Source organism: Cervus canadensis, chromosome 21, assembly GCF_019320065.1.
Source record: "Cervus canadensis isolate Bull #8, Minnesota chromosome 21, ASM1932006v1, whole genome shotgun sequence".
Lineage (NCBI taxonomy): Eukaryota > Metazoa > Chordata > Mammalia > Artiodactyla > Cervidae > Cervus > Cervus canadensis.
Window position 1 is genome coordinate 11591876 of NC_057406.1, and position 20433 is coordinate 11612308.

At 43.0% G+C, this 20433-nt stretch overlaps 1 protein-coding gene and 1 pseudogene across 16 annotated transcripts in view; both read right to left on the bottom strand.

Moving 5' to 3' along the window:
• Window positions 1-20433, bottom strand: part of ERC1 (ELKS/RAB6-interacting/CAST family member 1) — a 274696-nt gene that overhangs the window by 78618 nt on the left and 175645 nt on the right. The gene's annotated exons all lie outside the window — the stretch shown is intronic.
• LOC122423908 lies at window positions 7-1925 on the bottom strand (annotated as a pseudogene).

Consider the following 20433-nt stretch of genomic DNA (forward strand, 5'->3'; position numbering starts at 1 on the left):
AACTAAAAAAGTTTTTAAACTTTGCTTATTTCAACAAGAGAAGTAAAGATTTTATTTTCTTAAAGTTTTTTTTTTTTTTTTGATGTGGACCATTTTTAAAGTCTTTATTGAATTTGTTACAATATTGCTTCTGGGTATTTTTTCTTTTTCTTTTTTTTTTTCAGTCCAGGTCTTTATTTTTACACCCTTCAGGCCATGATCATAGGGAACCGGTTCCAACAGCTCAGGTTCCTTTCCATTGGTCCTCTCAAAGTGTGCTTCTCTGGGTGGAGCAGGCTGGCGCTTCAGCTGAACCCAAGTCCCTTTCTCTTTGGCTTCCTTCTTTTTCTGATCATTTTCCTTCACACGTTTTAGGAAGCTATCTCGGCTCTTAGAGTGCTTAATATGCTCAATAGGCACATTAATTCTCTTGGCAAGAATCTTGCCCTTGTTTGTTTACAATGATACCAATAGCATGCTGGGTAACATTGTAGACTCTCCCAGTTTTGCCATGGTAACATTTGTGGGGCATTCCTTTTTGAACACTACCCATTCCCTTGATATCTACAATATCACCCTTCTTGTAGATTCGCATGTATGTGGCCAAAGGAACAACTCCATGTTTTTTAAAAGGCCTAGAGAACATGTAGTGGGTGCCTCTCCTCTTTCCCTTTGTGTTGGTCATTTTGGCAAATTACTGGAAGATGGCGGTTCCGGCCGAAAAGCTTCTGGGTGTTTTTTCATGTTTTTGTTTTTTTGGCTCTGAGTCACGTGGGATCTTAGCCCCCTGACCAGGGATCAAACCCATACCCCCTACTTTGGAAGGCAAAGTCTTAACCACCGGATCTCCAGGGAAGTACCTAGAGCAGTAAAGATGCTAAAACTATAGAAGATGGTAGCAATGAGTGTTCCTATTCTGACACGGCCCCTGGATCTCTTTCTCTTCAACTGAGTATTACTCATACAAATCAAGCGCAATTCTAACAGAACCTCTTTATCAGAGGTGGGGAATTAAATGAAGCTCATAAAGCTAGGTAGGACTTTAAGCTTACTGCAACACTGGCAATCACAAACTTAGATGCAAAGAAGGATGACTGATCATGGCTTAGCAGTCCAATGAAGAATTTTCTAAGCAAAAATTTCTTGAAAAGCCTATGAGCAAATATTCAAGTCAGGTCTACTTTATAGAAGACAAAATATTAGTAACAACTACTTTTCAGAGCTGTTTTTTAGGTTTGTAAGCAACGGATCAAAGACTGTTGATCGACAGACTGAAACAGCACACGAAAAGCCCAGGGACACATTCCAAGGATGCTGAACTTCACCAGGTCTGGAATGAACATCCCCATCAAACAGGAAGAGATCTCCTGGACATGATATGAGCTGTGGCTGGCTCTGCCTCATTTCACTTTATGGATTTATGGCCCCTCCCCAGTTAAAGACCCATCCCAGGAACCACGTGTGGCTCATATATTTGTCATTCCTACTATGGCATGGCATGAATAAATCATGGGCTTGGGTCTGCGTGGCCAGCCTGTGATTCACGGAGCTGAAGCACTACCCCCCAGGACTGTGTGCTTTATGACAGTAAACCTCGGAACAAGACACAATTTCCTGACTCAAAAAGCAGCCTTTAAATCAGGACACCTGGACAGCCCTGGAAATCACTTAAAAAATGCACTAGGTCTCAACTCATCTTGGTTCCTCAGGGCTGGCCTACACTTGCCCCAGGCCAGCTCCTTTTAAAACTGTTCAAAATCGATCATTTCTGAGTGAATCACTGTGGTGAGAGAACTACAAAACAAACCAAAATGTATCCAGGCCTCTGATCTCCTTTGTCCTTTGTTTTTTCCTGACTTAATTATCCATTCAAGAAAACCATATTCCCCAAGTCAAATTTGGCTTCCCAGGTGGCGCAGTGGTAAAGAATCCATCTGCCAATACAGGAGATGCAAGAGACAGGGGTTTGATCCCTGGGTCAGGAAGATCCTCTGCAGGAGGGTTCAGCAACCCACTCCAGAATTCTTGCCTGGAAAATTCCACAGACACAGGAGCCTGGTGGGATACATTCCATGGGGTTGCAAAGAGATGACCACAACAGCACACACGCACTTCGAGTCAAATCTCTCTCAAGCCTTTTTGCAGCTTTTAAAACTCAAACCAAGAAGGCCACCTTTTGCGGCTTAAGATAAAAAAGCAAGGGACTGAGAGCCTGGCTTCCATCTAGGTAAGGCAGTGAGCTGGAGTGATGCTGGGGATGAACCTGCCAGGGCGTCCCTTGCTTGGAGACCTGCACTGCCATCAGTGTGACCCGTGCAGACAGTACAGATACTTCAAACCGAGACTGGCCTCAGTACCAGCCTCCCGTCTAGGAAACAGAGGAGATAATAACCGGTTGTAAAGGTTATGTGTTGGTGGAAAAGGGCTTTTGACATTAAGCTCCAAGTATAATCACCAAGCTAGCTTTGTTGTTCTGAACTCTTTGCAAACAATGCTTAAAGCCACTAAGGAAACAACTCTTCTCACAGTCACGTGGGGCAGGCACTGTGGCCAGAGCTCCTGAAGCCACAAGCACACCTCAGAGGACTGCAGCCCAGGGCGCACCTGAGCGGCACCTTCATGAGAGGACCTGGGCCAGAAGCTCACAACCGAATGGTTCCTGAACACCGGGCCATCAGAAACTGAGATGATAACTGCTTTAAGCCACCACATTTGGGATAATTTGTTGACGAATACAGAGGATAAAGGCCAAATTCCATAGGATAGTACAGAAGGCCCTTCGCGAGCCAGAACACTGCCTGTCTTCTTCCCATGATCCATTATAATTTATGCTCCAACATTACTGAAGCACTTGTAATTCTCCATGTCTTGTCAGCAGCTTTTCACAACCCTTTCCTGATATTGTAGCTGCCGAGAAGTCGCCCTGATCATCAGCTCCCATCTCCCTGATGTCTCATATAACTTGAGCACGGCTGCAACTCTGCTACCTTCACCCCCGGCAACACCCAGGGCCAGCTGCAGGGCGCAACTGGAGCTGGAGACGGCATGTGAACCAAGCACACAGCATCTTTGTGTACGTGCTCCCGTTTTTGAACTTGATCATTCTTCTATGTATTTGTTTATGTACCTCTCCTTAGCACCTAAAATAGGTATTCAATAAACACTTGAATGAACAGACTTGTGTTAAAATTTCAACATAACCATAGTACACAAACACTTAAAATATACAACTGTAAAGAACAAGAACTGTAGAACTAGCAATATTAGCAATTAAAAACTTTCATCTCCTATTTTAAATTCTAACTCCAGACACAAACTTTTCATTCACAGGAAAAAGAACAGATTGTAGAGATGCAGTCAGTATATACTAGGCAATTCATGTCCCGAACAGAAAAGGATTTTGTGGTCAATGGAAAAAAATATGTAAACTTTAGGTCCCTTTTCACGTCGTGAAGCACGTGTGTTTTGCTGTGTGTGCTTAGTCACTCAGTCGTGTCCGACTCTGTGTGACCCCACGGACTGTAGCCTGCCAGGCTCCTCTATCCATGGGATTCTCCAGGCAAGAATACTGGAGTGGGTTGCCATGTACTTGTCCAGGGGATCTTCCCAACCCAGGGATTATACCCAGATCTCCCACATTGCAGGCGGATTCTTTACCATCTGAGGCACCAGGTAAGCCCCGTGAAGCACATGGAAAGTGATAATATTTGCAGAGAAAACTAGCGAAAGGCTGAGGCTGCTTGTGGCCCAGCACTGAAGCCTGTCTGGGACATGGCAGTGAGCTGGGGCTACGTGGTGCACGGACCCGGTCTTCTCTCAGATCACCTTTGTAATTAAACACGGCAAATTTACCTAAAAGTGGCAGATTTCAGAATCTCCCTCCAACCCCTGCCAATACTGGGAAGAAATAATGAAAACATTGCAAAAGTCTGCAGAACATTCACCCGCGGGAACCAAACAACACAAAGGTCACAACCTTGGAGGAAAAAAGATTGAAAACATACATTAACAGTTCAAGAGAAGAAAGTCAGGAGGAACACTTATCTCTGGAAACCTCGGTGGAGGCAAGAGAAACTACTAGGATAAGCTATTTTCTAGGGAACACTAACGTGAGTGTGTGCTCAGCTGTGTCTGACTCTTAATGACCCCATGGACTGTAGCCCACTGGGCACCTCTGTCCATGGGATTTCCCAGACAAGAATACCAGGCAGGGTTGCCATGCCATCCACCAGGGCATCTTTCTGACCCAGGGATCAAATCCATCTTTCCTGAATCTTGGCAGGAGGATTCTTTACCACTGAGTGGCCTGGGACAAACAGGGAGCACTAAAGAATTTAGCAAATGATCTGAACCCTACTCACTTTTACCAGGATGAACGTACGCCCTTTATCAAAATTCCAGAAGAAAAAGAACAAGCCCAGGTCTTCTGACAAAGACTCTGCACTGCCCCAGTGGAGGCACTGTCCTTTCTCCACACACCCTAAGACCCAGAAGAGCAGACTAAAGGCGGCTTCCAGCTCTCACACCACTCTCAGAGGAGGAAGCAACGAGGTTTCAGACAAGGTAGGTAGCAAAGCTATCAGGCAGCAGTCATTCCACTCCATATCAGGAGCATCAGACCCGGGAATTTCATGATTACCTAGATCTTCAAGTACAATGGCAGGATAAACATTATCAAGTGCGCAAAAACAAAAAAATGAAAAAGAAAAATTCAATATCTATAAGTCTTAGCTGAAAAAGCCAATTAAAGATAAACATTCAATAAACAAAATAAGACAAAAACCCCCAAAGAATTCAGGAAAGTAAAGAGAAAATTCAGGAAAGGGCAGGTGTTAAAGCACAGAATTTAGATGCAAAACCGACACTAAGTAAAAATTGGAAATTACAGCTATAAATAAAAATACTGTAAACCTCCATGAAGCTGAAATTAAAAAGTAACTTTAAAAACTGGTGAGAGGGACTTCCCTGGCAGTCAAGGGGTTAAGAATCTGTGCTTCCAATGCAGGGGATGCGGGTTCAATCCCTGGTCAGGGAACTAAGATCCCACATACCACAAAGCAAGGCCAAAAAATAAATAAAAATATTTTTTAAAAAAATTGGTGAGAAACGGTAACTCCCTCATTTTTGAGAGCATGATTACATGCCGCTGAAAAACATGACTTAATCTCTTAGTCTTTTCTTATCCTTGGGAAGATGTCTCAGGAATTCTTCTCCTGGAAAGAAACAGTCAGCTGAAACTCCATTTGTTCATTCTATTACAATCAAATAAAATTAAACTCAACTTTTATCTAAAATGGCATGTTCTGATGAACCCATTAATTTCTCTCATCTTTTTCTATCTGTATATATGCTTAGGAATGACTGGTTTGAAATCTCCCTGCTGTCCAAGGGACTCTTCTCAAGAGTTTTCTCCAATCTAGCACCTCAATTCGAAGCATCAATTCTTTGGCGCTCAGCCTTCTTTATGGCCCACGTCTCACATCCATACATGACTACTGGAAAATCATAGCTTTGACTGGATGGACCTTTGTTGACAAAGTGATGTCTCTGCTTTTTAATATGTTGTCTAGGTTTGTCATAGCTTTCCTGAAATCAACCCTGAATATTCACTGGAAAGACTGATGCTAAGGCTCCAAATCTTTGGTCACCTGAGGTGAAGAGCTGACTCATTGGAAAAGATGCTGATGCTGGGAAAGATTGAGGGCAAAAGGAGAAGACAGTAGCAGAGGATGAGATGGTTGGATGGCATCACTGACTTAAAGGAGATAAGTTTTGGCAAATTCCAGGAGATCGTGAAGGACCGGAAAGTCTGGTGTGCTGCAGTCCATGGGGCTGCAAAGAGTCAGACGTGACTTAGTGACTGAACAACAATATATGTTTAGAAATACGATAGGAATCAATATCTACTACAAATGATTACTTCCCAAACAGCTGAGTTTGGGGCTATTTTTTACTTTCTTCTACTTTTGCTATTGCAAAAAATGTTTTAAAATAAAAGGATAATAATAAATACGTAATTAAAAACCTGACTTAAGACACAGTATGACAAGAAAAAGCAAGTGTCTGGACTTCAACTCTGCCATATGCTTGCTCTGTGGTCTGAGACAATAACTTCTCTAACCTCATTTTTCTTATCGATGAAGTGGTAAAAAAAAAAAAAAGAAAAGAAAAAGAAATGGTAACACAAATGTCTAAACTTCCCAGAGGAGTCAAGATTTTGACAGTTTAAAATACAGCACCTCTACTACAGCTGTGAATCTGGCACGTGGAAGGCACTTCACAAGTGTTAGATTTCCTAGAAAGCTCAGGCTGTGATAACAGAAGTAGAAAGAAGAAACCCACTTATACTCTTGGTCTTGTATTTCTCTTCAATTATACTTTTTAACCTTTAGTCAAGAGCCAAATGGATATGAGTTTTATCTCCGAAGATTAGTGTGGCTGAGGGCTGTTAGTTTTATTACAACATGATGATGAAAATGTACTAGAACGAGTTTTCAATGTAAACAACATAAACCTCCATGTGGTTCCAGTCTTTCCTTTCCTCCCTCTTGAGAAATCTGTATCTTCTTGACTCAATGCAAAGAGAATATCACATTTAAAGTGTATTAAAAATATCTTTTTCTCCACAGAGAGTTTGACAGGATCTACTGGATTCTGAGAGTAAAGGTCATGATTAGCAAAGAGAAACCACCACCACAAAACTGATCACGTTATCTTAAAAAAAAAAAAAAAAAAAGTCCTTATCCAAACTGGACAATCTCCCCACCTTGAGGTCCATAAAACAACTAACATGTCAGAGGTTTTATTTATAAGCAAAGATGAAAATAGTTGAACATATGAAATCTGTAATTTAGAAAAGAAGTCTCAGACAACAGCTCATTTCAGCACACAGCCGGGAAGCGCTAGGAGATGGAGGCGCCTGGATAGAGCCAGAGCTGAGCGGAAGGAAAGGGGAGGTGCTGAGACCCAAGTCAGGTGGGTGGGGACGGAGAAGATTCCCGACACCCGTGTGCAGAGGGGAGAAGGAGCGGCTAGGTGACTGAGAGGTGAGTCAGTATCAGTGATGTGACTTCCTTTAAAAAACGACTCAATACCAAGTCAGTTGTACTGAGATGGATGAACCTAGAGTCTGCCATACAGTGAAGTCGGTCAGAAAGAGAAAAGCAAAGATGACAAGATGTTTGGATGGCGTCGACTCAACGGACATGAGTTTGAGCAAGCTCCGGAAGGTGGTGAAGGATGAGAAAGCCTGGCGTGCTGCAGTCCACGGGGTCGTGAAGAGTTGGACATGACTGAGCAACAACCAACAACACATGTATATAGAATCTAGAAAAACGGTACTGATGAACCCATCTGCAGGGCAGGAATAGAGATGCAGATGTTGAGAATGGACTTGTGGACCCAGGGAGGGAAGGAAAGGGTGGGATGAATTGAGAGGGTAGCGCTGACATTAAGTGAAATGTATCACTGATTTCACTTAAATTCATTAAGTGAAAGTCGCTCAGTCACATCCGACTCTCTGCAACCCCAAGGACTGTAGCCTGCCAGGCTCCTCTGTTCAATGGAATTCTTCAGGCAAGAATACTGGAGTAGGTGGCCATTCCCTTCTCCAGGGGACCTTCCCATATGTACACTACCACGTATAAAATAGATAGATAGTGGGAAGCTGTTGTATAGCATAGGGAGCTCAGCTCCATGTTCTGTGATGACCTAGAGCGGTGGGATGGGATGGGGAGTGGGAGGGAGGCTCACGAAGGAGGGGACATATGTATATTTCTGGCTGATTACCGTTGTACGGCGGAAACTAACCCAACACTGTAAAGCAATTATTCTCCAATTTTAAAAAAATGACTCAGTATCAGTATCAACATAGCTAAACTCCAAAGTTACAACACAACCTGCTTTAAGGAAGACTAGACAGGTAATTTCCATGGTAGACACAGTTTTCCTGAAGAAACCTTTTAAATCGCAAGCAGCATGATGACTGGGTGGGATATTTTCATGCCAAAATAATGAGAAGCAGTTATTTCCCAAACTGTAAAATACCAAGATTCATACCAAAACTGCTGTCATCTGAATGTGCCGTGAAATATTTTAAAATCAGTGATACAGCTTAAAGGGGGGAAATGAAGTGTAACAAACGGTTCTCTCCTTGGGGTGATGGACTGGGCTGTGATGGGAGAGAACCGTCCTCTGCTTTGGATGCTGGTCTGCACCGGGCCCCGTGGGTCTCCTGGCACCGACGTGAGAAAACCCGGAACAGTGGCAATATCTGCTCGAGCCAGGAGCTCCCATGCTTGTCTGTACAAACAGGGATGTTTCTGAATAAACACTTTAAAGTTGCTGAGGGCCAGGACTGGCTAGTTCAGGGGCTGTCAGGAGGTGTGGACAGCATGAGTGGCAGGTAAAAAAGATAGATTACCTAGAAATTTATTTCATTGAAGTTCGAGTGTGCTTGATTCTTAAATGTAGAAGAGTATTCCTGTCTGCATTCATCCAATGGATTCCTTACTGGTCTTCTGCTCTGGTCTCTCCCCTTTCCAACCCATCCCAGATAGAACCAGCACTGCCTTCCTGAAATGTGGATCGGATCATGTCGCATCCCCGTTCCCTGTAGCTACAGAATAAAATTTTCAACGTGTAGCACAGCTCATATGACCCTTTTAGCACTGTCCTTCAGAATTTGCCTCTAAAACCTCAGATATGCAGATGATACCACCCTTATGGCAGAAAGCAACGAGGAAGTGAAGAGCCTCTTGATGAAAGTTAAAGAAGAGAGTGAAAAGCTGGCTTAAAACTCAACATTCAAAAAACTAAGATCATGGCATCTGATTCCATTACTTTATGGCAAACAGATAAGGAAACAATAGAAACAGTGATGGACTTTATTTTCTTGGGATCCAAAATCACTGCAAATGGTAACTGCAGCCATGAAATTAAAAGACACTTGCTCCTTGGAAGAAAAGCTATGCCAAACCTAGACAGCATATTAAAAAGCAGAGATAATACTTTACTGACAAGGCCCGTCTAGTCAAAGCTACAGTTTTTCCTGTAGTCATGTACGGATGTGAGAGTTGGACTATAAAGAAAGTTGAGCACTGAAGAATGGATGCTTTTGAACTGTGGTGTTGGAGAAGAGTCTTGAGAGTCCCTTGGACTGCAAGGAGATCAAATGAGCCAATCCTGAAAGAAATCAGTCCTGAATATCCATTGGAAGGACTGACGCTGAAGCTGAAACCCCAATATTTTGGCCACCTGATGCGAAGAACTGACTCATTGGAAAAGACCCTGATGCCGGGAAAGATTGAAGGCAGGAGGAGAAGGGGACGACAGAGGATGAGATGGTTGGATGGCATCACCAACTCGATCAACCTGAGTTTGAGCAAGTCGGAAGTTGGTGATGGACAGGGAGGCCTGGCATGCTGCAGTCCATGGGGTTGCAAAGAGTCAGACAGAACCGAGGGACTGAACTGAACTGAGACTTTGCTCCAGCAATACTAAATTTTTCATAGTTCCTCAAAAACACCTTAGTATTCACACCCCTGTGACTTTTCATATTCTATCTTGTCTATCAAGACTCCTTTCAATGCTCTCTTCTTGTATTCTGCTTGAGAGATAGCTAATGGGTCCCTGACACGTCTCAACAATCCCAGGTAGACTGGGTCCCGCCCTTGCTTCAAGTTCCCACTGAGGGACTTCCCTTGTGGTCCAGTGGTTAAGATTGTGTGCTCCCACTGCATGGGGAACAGGTTCAATCCGTGGTCAGGGAAATAAGATACCACATGCCAGGATGTGGCCAAAAAAAATAAAATAAACAGCTTATCACCTGTTTCTAGAGAAGTCCCATAATTCTTAAGGGACCTACCTAGGTTAAAAACAAAAAGAACTGCCACTGAACCCAGCTCTTATCTCATTTGTATCTATTAACATAATATATTGTGATTTCCTGCTTTTCATATGTGAATTACCAAAACAAACCAGTAACAGGCACAAACTGTTTACCTTTCTGTGAAATACAAGAAGAAACTCTTATAAATATTTTTCTAAAGTTCAAAGTTTTGAATATCCATTCAGTGGTTCAGAAACAAACCTGTCCACAGAATTGCCTTAAGAACGCCAGGCTAATCTTGGAGCCTCAAATTGCTCCTGACACATGCTACAACATGAATGACACCTGAGTTCATCATGCTATGTGATAAAAGCAGCTCAAAAAACTGTATGCTATGCAAGTTTTTAACTGCATAAACTATTTATTAACCAACAACCTCCACACACTTATTTCTTCCTGGACACACCCGTGGTGTGGCCACAGCAACCTGGAGTGCTGGCCTCGGACATGAAGTCCCCTGGACTTCAGTCTGGGGGCCTGAGTCTTCTCTGATCAGTCTGGGTCTTCCCAGGGCTTTCCTCCAGACCCTTGGCCAGGACCTGGCTGTGTTTTCCACCTGTCAGGTCCTCTGTCTGTCTAAGAATCAGTCTGGGGTCCTGTACTGGTGTGGATTCTGCATGATGGTGACCACCCGTTGCACCTAGTCCCAGGATGAGCTGTCTCGCTCCCCTGGTGAGGTCCAGTCCGCTTTCCTCAGCAGCACACGGTAGATCTTTGCCCCACACCCTTAACTGTAGTGATGGCTAAAGCAATTTTCCGCTGGGCCCTGAGCACATCTCCCCGCCTCAGCTCTTATAACTTGCTTCCGTTGGGAACTGTTAAGCTAGCCTCCAGAATTTCTTTAAGGAGAAACCAAACATATTAGAAGGCTTCCCAGGTGGTTCAGTGGCAAAGAATCTGCCTGCAATGAGGAAGACACAGGTTGGATCCCTGGGTTGGGAAGATCTCTGGAAAAGGAAATGGCAACACACTCCAGTATTCTTGGTGGGAAATCCCATGGACAGAGGAGCCTGGGAGGCTACAGTCCATGAGGTCACAAAGAGAGGGGCACGGCTTAGTGACTAAAAAACAACAAGCATACTAGAAAACTTGAGGTCAAAAGTCTTGGGAGCTTTTCGCTTAAATCATCTTTGATCATCCCTTTCCTTCAAATGCCACATATTCTCATCATAGAATCTTCTGTTCTTTCTACTTCCTCATATTTTGCTCATCCTCTGCCTATACCTATCTATCTATTGAAACTCACTCTGTTGTGTCCAGCTCTTTGTGACCCCATGGACTGCAACCCGCCAGGCTCCTCTGACCATGGGATTCTCCAGGCAAGAAAACTGGAGTGGGTAGCCATTCCCTTCTCCAGGGGGTCTTCCCAACCCAGGGATCGAACCCTCTGTCTACAAAATAATGCTAATTCATGATTTCATGCCTGAATTACTTTAAGGTGTCCTCTTTTAGTATCTTAATTACTCACACATTTTCTCACTTTCCTCAATGAGGTAGGATTTAGGCAAAAGGAAACCAAGGTGTTAGATCTGTTCCTTGTCACTTATCAGGAAAAATGGTAAAATTACTCCTGTACTGTGGCCTCCATAGCCTCCACCCTGAAATGAGAAGCTTGAAGGCAGCTCTCACTCAGGTTCCTGAGTGAGACCTGCAAGGGTTCCCGAAATTCATTCAACATAATACATACTTGCACAATATGAAACAATGCAATGATTTATTATTACTGTACTTATCACATCTTTTTGCATACCAAAATGGATTTCATCTATAGAGAGCTATCATTAAGCATTCGTGATGTGTGGCTGATTTGTTTTAGGTGCATGTAAAATTATTTTTGTGATACTAAATGAGTCTATATTGAAGAATTGAGGGAAAATACAACTTATTTTGAAGATTAAAAAAAAAACCTTAATTTTTTTTTAACACCTTAATTTTTAAACAGACATTTATTTGTTTATGAAAGAAACTCTTAAGGAGTTCTAAGAATGAAAAACACAAGAAACTCTCCCTTCTTCCTTAAGATGAGAGACTGATCTTCACATTTATACTGCCAGGATGCAAAGCAGTTCCTAACACTGACTCAAGATGCTAATAACAGAAAACATGCACACAGATCACTTCAGCCGTGGCGGAAAATAGTAGGAAACAAGAGAGGTTCCTGTCACACTCAGAGAAAGTGGTGATCAGGTCCTGCTGTGGCACCAGCCTGACGGAAAAGGGGGTGGGAGGAGAGAAAGAAACAGGGGAGCGAGGGAGGAAAGGGAGACGCAGAGAGGCTGAGGTACTCGGGGCCAGGAAATGTGGACAAAAGGAAGGGGACAGACGAGAGCCTTGAACAACCTGCTAAGGAGCCTGAATTTTACCCTGAAAGCAAAGCCTTCAGAAAAGTTCAACAGATATAATGTGATGCCTGTGTGTTTTAGTAAGTATTCATCTAGAAGTAACAGTGAGAAAGGGCTAGGAAAGAGCAACATGAATTAGAAGGTCAATTAAGATTCTGCTGCAAATACGAAAGTGATAAAATATCAGAAATACGATTATGGGGAAAATAAAACGATGTGGAAGTATAATTCAGAGGAGCCGAGTCTCTAGGATTACAACTGAAAAAGCTGTGTGGGGGGCACAGAAGAAAGAAAGTTAGGGATTATTTACTAGTGTCTATCTCAGTGAGTGAGCAGATTACATTTACTGATGTTGAAAATATGGAGGAAGAGTGTTTTTGTAAAATAAATGGTGGGCATAATTTTAGACATATTGGGACTGTCTGTGAAGCATTTAAGAGGTCACTTCCAGTTGGCAGCTAACCTGAGGTCCAAAGCTTGGGAGTGAGACATGGGCTAGAGAGTCTATTTTTACTTGGATGTCATTAGCAGTTATAGATGGTAGCAGAAGCCATTAAATAGCTAAGTTGCTTGGTGGGGGCGGATGAAGGTGGACGAAGTACAGAAAGAGGACAGAGCTGACAATGGACTCTTTGCGAGAGGCAACCACAATGGGGAGAAAAATGAGTCCTTTGAATAAAGGTCAAAGAGACGGCAGGGAAACCAGTAATTAAAAGAACCAAAGATCAATTTTCCAGCAATGGAAAGAATTTTCAACATAAGAACTTATTTAGAGGCTGGCTATCATTAAACACGTTATACTCACTAGGGTAAAAGGCCTCTAAATGTTACTCTAAGTAACTAAAATGCTTCTGTAAATACACATTTATCTTGCTAAAAGAAACTTATAAGAAGTTCATTGTTAGAACATAAAGATATGAGAAATGACTCTAAAGGGATGGGTCCCCAAAGACGTAAGAGAAGAGTGATTTTCACAGGAACGTCCTATACTTTACTTCTCCAGAGAAACTGGCCCCTAAAACATAAAGGGGTTGTAACTCTGCATAAATGGAGTGATTAGTAAACGGAGCACACAAGGTTTAAAACTACAGCCAGGCCATTAGATGTGAAATGATTTTAAATGGTGTTGATTTTCAGTAATAGATATAAAAAGTAAAAAAAAGCTGGGAAGACCCAGAGGGATCGGGTGGAGAGGGAGGTGGGAGGGGGGATCGGGATGGGGAACACATGTAAATCCATGGCTGATTCATGTCAATGTATGGCAAAAACCACTACAGTATTGTAAAGTAATTAGCCTCCAACTAATAAAAATAAATGGAAAAAAAAATAAAAATAAAACAACACAGAGACAACTATACATGAGCTAGCAAGCTATCTGCTACACATTCAGCACCAACTAAAACATTTTGGTTCTAGTAGAATGTAGGTCAACTTGTCATAGCATATCCACAGACTTCTGAAATCAGTATTATTTTTAAACAGCATGGTAAAAGTTTACATCAAGTTGAGCCTGGAGTAATGTGAGTGATTATGCCACACTCTTCATTTGGGAGAAAGGCATGTAGAAACAGGAAGTTCTACTTCCTGTTGGCAATGTCCAGCCTTTCCAAGAGGGAGAAATAATGAATTTTAAATAACTGAAGAAATTACCCTGTGAACTATTCATAAACAGGAAACAACAACAACAAATACTTAGTTTTTAATTTAAAACATTTGTCCTTCTGAGCAGTTCCTAGTAAAACTAAAGGGACAGCTTTTTCTTTGTCTCAAGAATCAGCTGCAAACATCAAGAATTAGGGCACGGAATCTGTCCCAAGTTCTTCTTGTATGTAATCATTTTGGTTTTGATAAAGAAGGTTTAACCAAGTTTAGTCTGGAAACAGTGCTATCATGCAGGACCAAAACTGAGTCTGCATCCTTCTGAGAAACAGATGAACTTCTTTTCTGCATCAGAGGCCTGATCCTGATGAATACCTTCAGCTTCAGGATTATCCAAGACTAACTAGAGTCCAGCACCTGACAGTCAGGGAATTTAGGTGGAATGACAGGACATAATACAGTGAGCTATTCAGTCTAGTTGTCAGGTCAAGGACCATTTGGCCGGACTCTGGCTTACCCCTTTTCAATGAACGGGTTTTGAGAAAAATGCCTTGCTTCTAACCTTGTTCCACTTTGCAACAGGCTGCAAATCAGTATAGTGAGAATCTTTCTAACTTCCTGTCACAAAGTAAAGATTCAGATATAAATCAACCTGTAAAAGATTCAGAAAAGAAATCCAAGTGTATTTCTAGGACTATTGATGCCACACTGATGGCTCATTTTCTCCAAAAGAATGAGAAGTTTTCGAATCATGATTTTCAAAGTAGAAGCCTGGTGGTTTTATATCACAGGCGGGTCACTGAAACCAATGGGCTAATCTGACTCCATATGAGTCTGCATGCTGTTAAATCAAAGCAACGTCAAATTGAAGTAACCGTATACAGTGGTAACGATTAATGACCAAGTAAAGAAACAACACAAAGAAGCAAGCAGGTGTGAGGAAGTGGAGACGGATGAGCAGATAAGGCAATCTGTACCTTTGTTAGGAAAGAAATGAAAGATGCACTACACTCATGAGCGATAAATGATGCTTTGGAACCCTTGTGCTGTGCCTAGTCGCTCAGTCGTGTCTGACTCTGTGCGACCCCATGGACTGTAGCCCGCCAGGCTCCTCTGTCCATGGGATTCTCCAGGCAAGAGTACTGGAGTGGGTTGCCATGCCCTCCTCCAAATCTTCCCTATCCAGGAATCGAACCCAGGTCTCCCACATTGCAGGCAGATACTCTAACCCTTATTCTTTAATGTCTACACAATTTTTTACTTATTTTTGCTTTTTTCCCTCAAGAAAGAGGAATGGGTGATTAGTGTGGTCAATTATGAGAACCTCAGTCCTTAAAAATCTAATCTAGGGACTTTTCTGGCAGGAGACACCGGTTTGATCCTTTCAATGCAGGACAGACCGGTTTAATAGCTGGTAGGGTAGACCCCAGAGAAGGCAACGGCCCCCACTCCAGTACTCTTGCCTGGAGAATCCCAGGGATGGGGGAGCCTGGTGGGCTGCCATCTTTGGGGTCGCGCAGAGTCAGACACGACTGAAGCTACTTAGCAGCAGCAGCAGCAGGGTAAGATTCGGTAACTAAAAAATCCCCAAAACAACAACAAAAAAGCTAATCTGAAAAGCAAATGGAATCGAAAAAAGTTCAAATATACACAATATTCCCTTTATGGAACAAGCTGTCCTCTCCAATTTCTGTCCTTCTAATATTTACCAAATTTTATGAAATGGGCTTTCATTTACATGCTGAACAATAAAATCAGTCGTCTTGGATTCTGTGGGTTGTTTTACTACAGCAGAGAAAACGCGATTAAGCAGAATAAGAAACAAAGCCAAACTCAACGCTTACTGGACAAGACTGGCAAATCTGACTTAACCTCTGGATCCACAACCACTTAGCATTTTTCAACCTTTAATCTAGTTAAAAACAGCACACTATGGGTTCCTTGAAATTACTAAGGGAAGCTAAACAAGAAAGGCCCTGACTTGACTGTATAACAGACTATTCTTTAATGTCTAATAGTATAGAGATGCACATTAATACATAAATTGCTTTTGTTTGTAAAATTTTGTCTTAAAATGTGATTTTCTGGTCTTATCAAGTCTCCTTGCTGGACCACTATGAAAATCAAAGACAAAGGGAAACTGATGGATACAATAAAATAATTTTTTAAAAAGTTCCCAAAGTTCATGCTGTAAAATCAAAGAAGAGAAGCTTTAGAGCCTCTCTATAAACACCAAAAACAAAAAACTGTTTCATTAAATAGGGAGTAGGAAATGGTCTATCAAATATTTCTTGAAATTAGTGCTTGAAATCAATTTCAAGCCACTGATCAATCTTTTGATTATTATGATCACAATCATGACTGATACTGATAATGATTTAATTCTCACAACAACCCAAAGAGGTGCTATAATTATTTTCATCTCAGAGACGGGAAAGACAAAGATAAATTAACTTATTTGAACTCTCATAGTTAAAAAATGGCTGAGATTTTAACTTTCATTTTGACCTATATCTCTAAATTTCAACACTACGAGCAAGAACAGGATTACTGAAAACAATTTAATCTGACAAACCTGTAAATCCAAGAATCAACTTATTAAAAAAAATTAAGGGAGGAGGAGTAGTAGTAGCCTTATTCGCCTAGTTGCATCCAACTATTTGCGACCCCATGGACTATAGCCCTGCTAAGCTCCTCTGTCCATGGGACTTCCCAGGTAAGAATGCTGGAGTGGGTTGCCATTTTCTCCTCCAGGGGATCCACCCAACCCAGGGATGGAAACCGTGTCTTCTGCATTGGCAGGCTGGTTCTTTACTGATGAGCCATCAGTGAAGTCCCATGGATGGATGGAGAGGGAGTAAATATTTCACTGTTGTGAAACCTGAAAAAAAATGCTCAGTGGAAACTGAATTTAGAATAATGAGAGGTTCACTAGCATTTGAAACTGAAAACAACACTGGAAAGTTTACTTTTAAGTTCTGACGTTGTTTTCAATTGGGTTTGGGATGGTTTGAAAACATTTCCAGAAATCAGATAAACAGGAGTACCTAATAATTCTGGAATGTCTCATTTGGCATATTGTATACAGTATCAATATAGTTTTTAAATACATGCATCTCCCCCATCCTCACCCTGGGCAAAAGGTGGCCACAGTTATTTAATTAACTGTAAGAAACTCATTCTCATTCTCATTCCCTCTCTCTCTCTCTCTCACACACACACACCCTCCTTCCAGTGTTTCCACTGCCTGGATTACAGTCACTGCGACTTAAGACCTCTGACTTGGCACATTAAGAGTAACACAACATATGTTCTTCTTTGGTTTCCATGAGTGACAGGTACCTGGAAAAGTCCACCTGTTAACCTCCTTGAGATGCATCCTATGAAGAAGTAAAAATACTGGCAGGCTCCGAGTGAGGCCAGCACCCTGCGTGGGTTACGCTCCTGGTTGGCCAGGAGGGCAGACTCTCGGGTTCATCATCTCCTCACCAGTACATCTGTCTGCTGCCAAGGGTGAGAGGAGACCAGGCCTCTCACGGCATCCTGGACTTTCTGACTTCTCGAAAGCAAAAGCAAATCCGGAACAGATGGATACATTTTAAACCTACTGCACCCATTTATCCACGTTATTGGATCAGTTAACTCAGCTCAGAGTTGGAAATGACTAACAGTGGTTCTGTCATTACATGGGCACCATTCGAATACACTATGGTCAGGACTAAGGACAGGAAAGCTGACAGGGGAGCTGGGGGGAGAGAGAAGCGCGACTAACAGCGTGGGCTCAAGCCTGACAGAGACTCAGAGCTTAGAAGGTGACAGAGCAGAAGTGAAATCGTGGTAGAGAAAGAAGAACAGTGGGAGGGAGAAACAGCTGACAACTCGTGTTGCACATTTAAGAGCAGAAATGTGGGGTTTTGCTTTTTTTTTTTTTTAAAGAAGACAAAAACAAAAAGCAATTATTCCTTCTAAGCAAAAATTTTCCCAGAGTCTTTTCTATTTTAGAATGTGGGTTAAGTCTTTAATTTTTCTCTGGGTAAAACATGGCCACACAATTTCTCTGTAACTAACTACTATTCTTTCTGCCCACACTCAGACTTTAAAATTAGAATTATTCAGGTTTCAGACACTATACACTCAAGCCCTATTGTCAAAAGTATCCAGAATATTCACATTCCTCACAAAACACATACTATATACCAACTTGGACTCTCTTTTTTAAGACAAAAGATTACTTTAGAAATGTAATTTTTTCCCAGTCTGATGTTGAAGAAGCCTAGCAATAGAGAGGTGGAAGAAACAGAAGTTCTCTCAATTCCCAGACTAGAATTCTACCAGTCCACTATGAAGGCACACAAATTCTTATTAGTGTTTAATCAACAAGAGTAAAGAAAATCATGTGTGAAAAAGCAAGTCTGCAAGAGGTTAACTGAATTTATGCAATAAAATCTAAAAGGGACAAGTTACGCTGGCAAACTGGAAAACGATGTTAGAGATCAAAAGTTTAGAAAATACAAACATGCCCCAAATGGGAAAACGACTACTGAAGCAAGTCACAGAGGTTTTCAATAAGGATAAAAGTGCAGAACTGGAAAAAACTGTCAGCTGGGAAGAGATGAACCTAAAAGAAATTGCTGAGAACTGTGGAATTACCATTCCTGGAGATTTTCACAGGTTGGAATTCAGCACCCATCTCTCTGGAATGGGGTTAGTGTAATGAATGCTTAATCCATAGCAATTTCTATAAGCACCAGATCTCATCAAGAGAGCAAAGAAAAAAAGAGGAATCAATAGCTTTTGTTTGTTTCTCACTGAAAATCGTACACACGAGAATAAACAAACACGGATGTTTCCTGGGATAGTGGGAAGAATCTGGTGGCAACCAAAGTGGGCGCTTGTGCCAGTCCTGTCACTAAGCTGGCTCTGACTGTGTGTGAATCACCCAGCCATTCCGAGCACCAGTGGCCCTGCCTGCAAACGAAGAGACGGGAAGACAGGACAGCACCCTGTCCAGGAGACGACAGCACCCGGGACGGGGGCAACCGCGCGGTTCCTCCTTGGAAGCTGGCTCCAAGGGCCACTCGCCTGTGGTCACACCTAGAGTGGGCAGCAGAGCCAGGCTGTGTGTCCAGCTCTGTTTGGCTCTGAAGTCCATAATGTAAAAAACACCGTCCTGCCCCTTGGCAGCCTCAGAAGCTGCCAGCGACCTTGACTTTCTATGTTTTTCTTCTGATCTCGCCGCTGGCCCTCCCGCCGATTCCTCACTGCAGGCGCCTCTTCTGGGAACCTGTACCCACTGCTGACAGGCTCTTGCTGCCCTGTCCCCACCCTTCCTCGCCTGGTGCCCACTAGTGACCAGAGGGTCCTCTAAGAGATACAGACTCCTTACAGTAAAGGCTCAAAGTACAGGGGAAATGCCCAAAGCTTTGGAGACATGCACCAGTGTCTTTGTAGAATGCTTCTAAGTCTCCGATCATCCCAGTAACACGGGCCGCCTGCCGCGGCCCAAACACATCTCTGCCTGTCGTGCTGCACACTACCTGGGAACGCGCTTCCCTCCATCTGTGGGGCTACCGTGCTGACCAGTCCAGAAAGAACATCCTCCTCCTCCTCCTCCTCGTGGCAAAGATCTTTGAACTGCAGCTCAGCTGTCGCTCATCCCCTCCTCAACCTCCTCGCATCAAATCCCCAATGAGCGGATTCTTGCCTTGAGCTTCCACACCTTGGTAAGGTACCATCTGACACGCACGGTGAGACTATCTTCTCTACTGGGAACCCTCGGGGTTTTATTTACTTTAGTCTCACTGCCCCCTCTTCCTCTTACCACCTGTCACAGTGTCTGGAAAGCAGTCTTGACTTAAAGTCTGTTGAGATTAATCAGTAAATCTGAGGGGGGGAAATGCCTTCCTCATCAGTAAATACCTCTGCTTCCTCATCGACACTGCAGTGGCCCATCTCCAGCAGAACATCAAACCAAGAAAGGGCACACATCATCCTACCTAGGGTGTTTCCATGCGTGGGGCAAGGGACAGGGAGGAGGAAAGGGGGCAGAACGAGCTAAGGAGACAGCTTGGACTAGACTGTGCCGGGCCTGCAACCAGCTGAGGCTGACCCTACAGGAGGTTTTAAGTTGGGGAACGACATGGCCACATTTCCGATGCGGAAAGCTGCTGGGCAGCAGACTGAAGTCAGAATTCAAAGGTGGAAACAGGCTGAAGACAGAGGGCTCCCCTTCTTCAGCAGAACCTCTCAGCAGTGAAGGGAGGGAGCCTGATCAGAGCAAGAAAAGACGGGAGATGGGCAAGCTCCGGCCACACGAAGGGAGCACCAGCATCTCTGGGTGAAGACAGTTCACCCCAACAGGTACTCACTACCTACCAGCTACAGAACATTTAACATGCACTAGGTGTTGAGATGCGCAGAGATAAACAAGCAGCAATCCACAGTTAAGCAGGGAAAACAGATTACAAACAAATAACTAACACACCGAATCACGGCTCAACAACAACAGAGGTCATTATCAGAGACAAGACGTAGAGAGAGCAAGGTACCAGAGTCAGAGGGAAGAAACAGCTTCCAGGACAAACGGTGGGGCTGATTAGTAGGGGACCATATATTACACAGCAT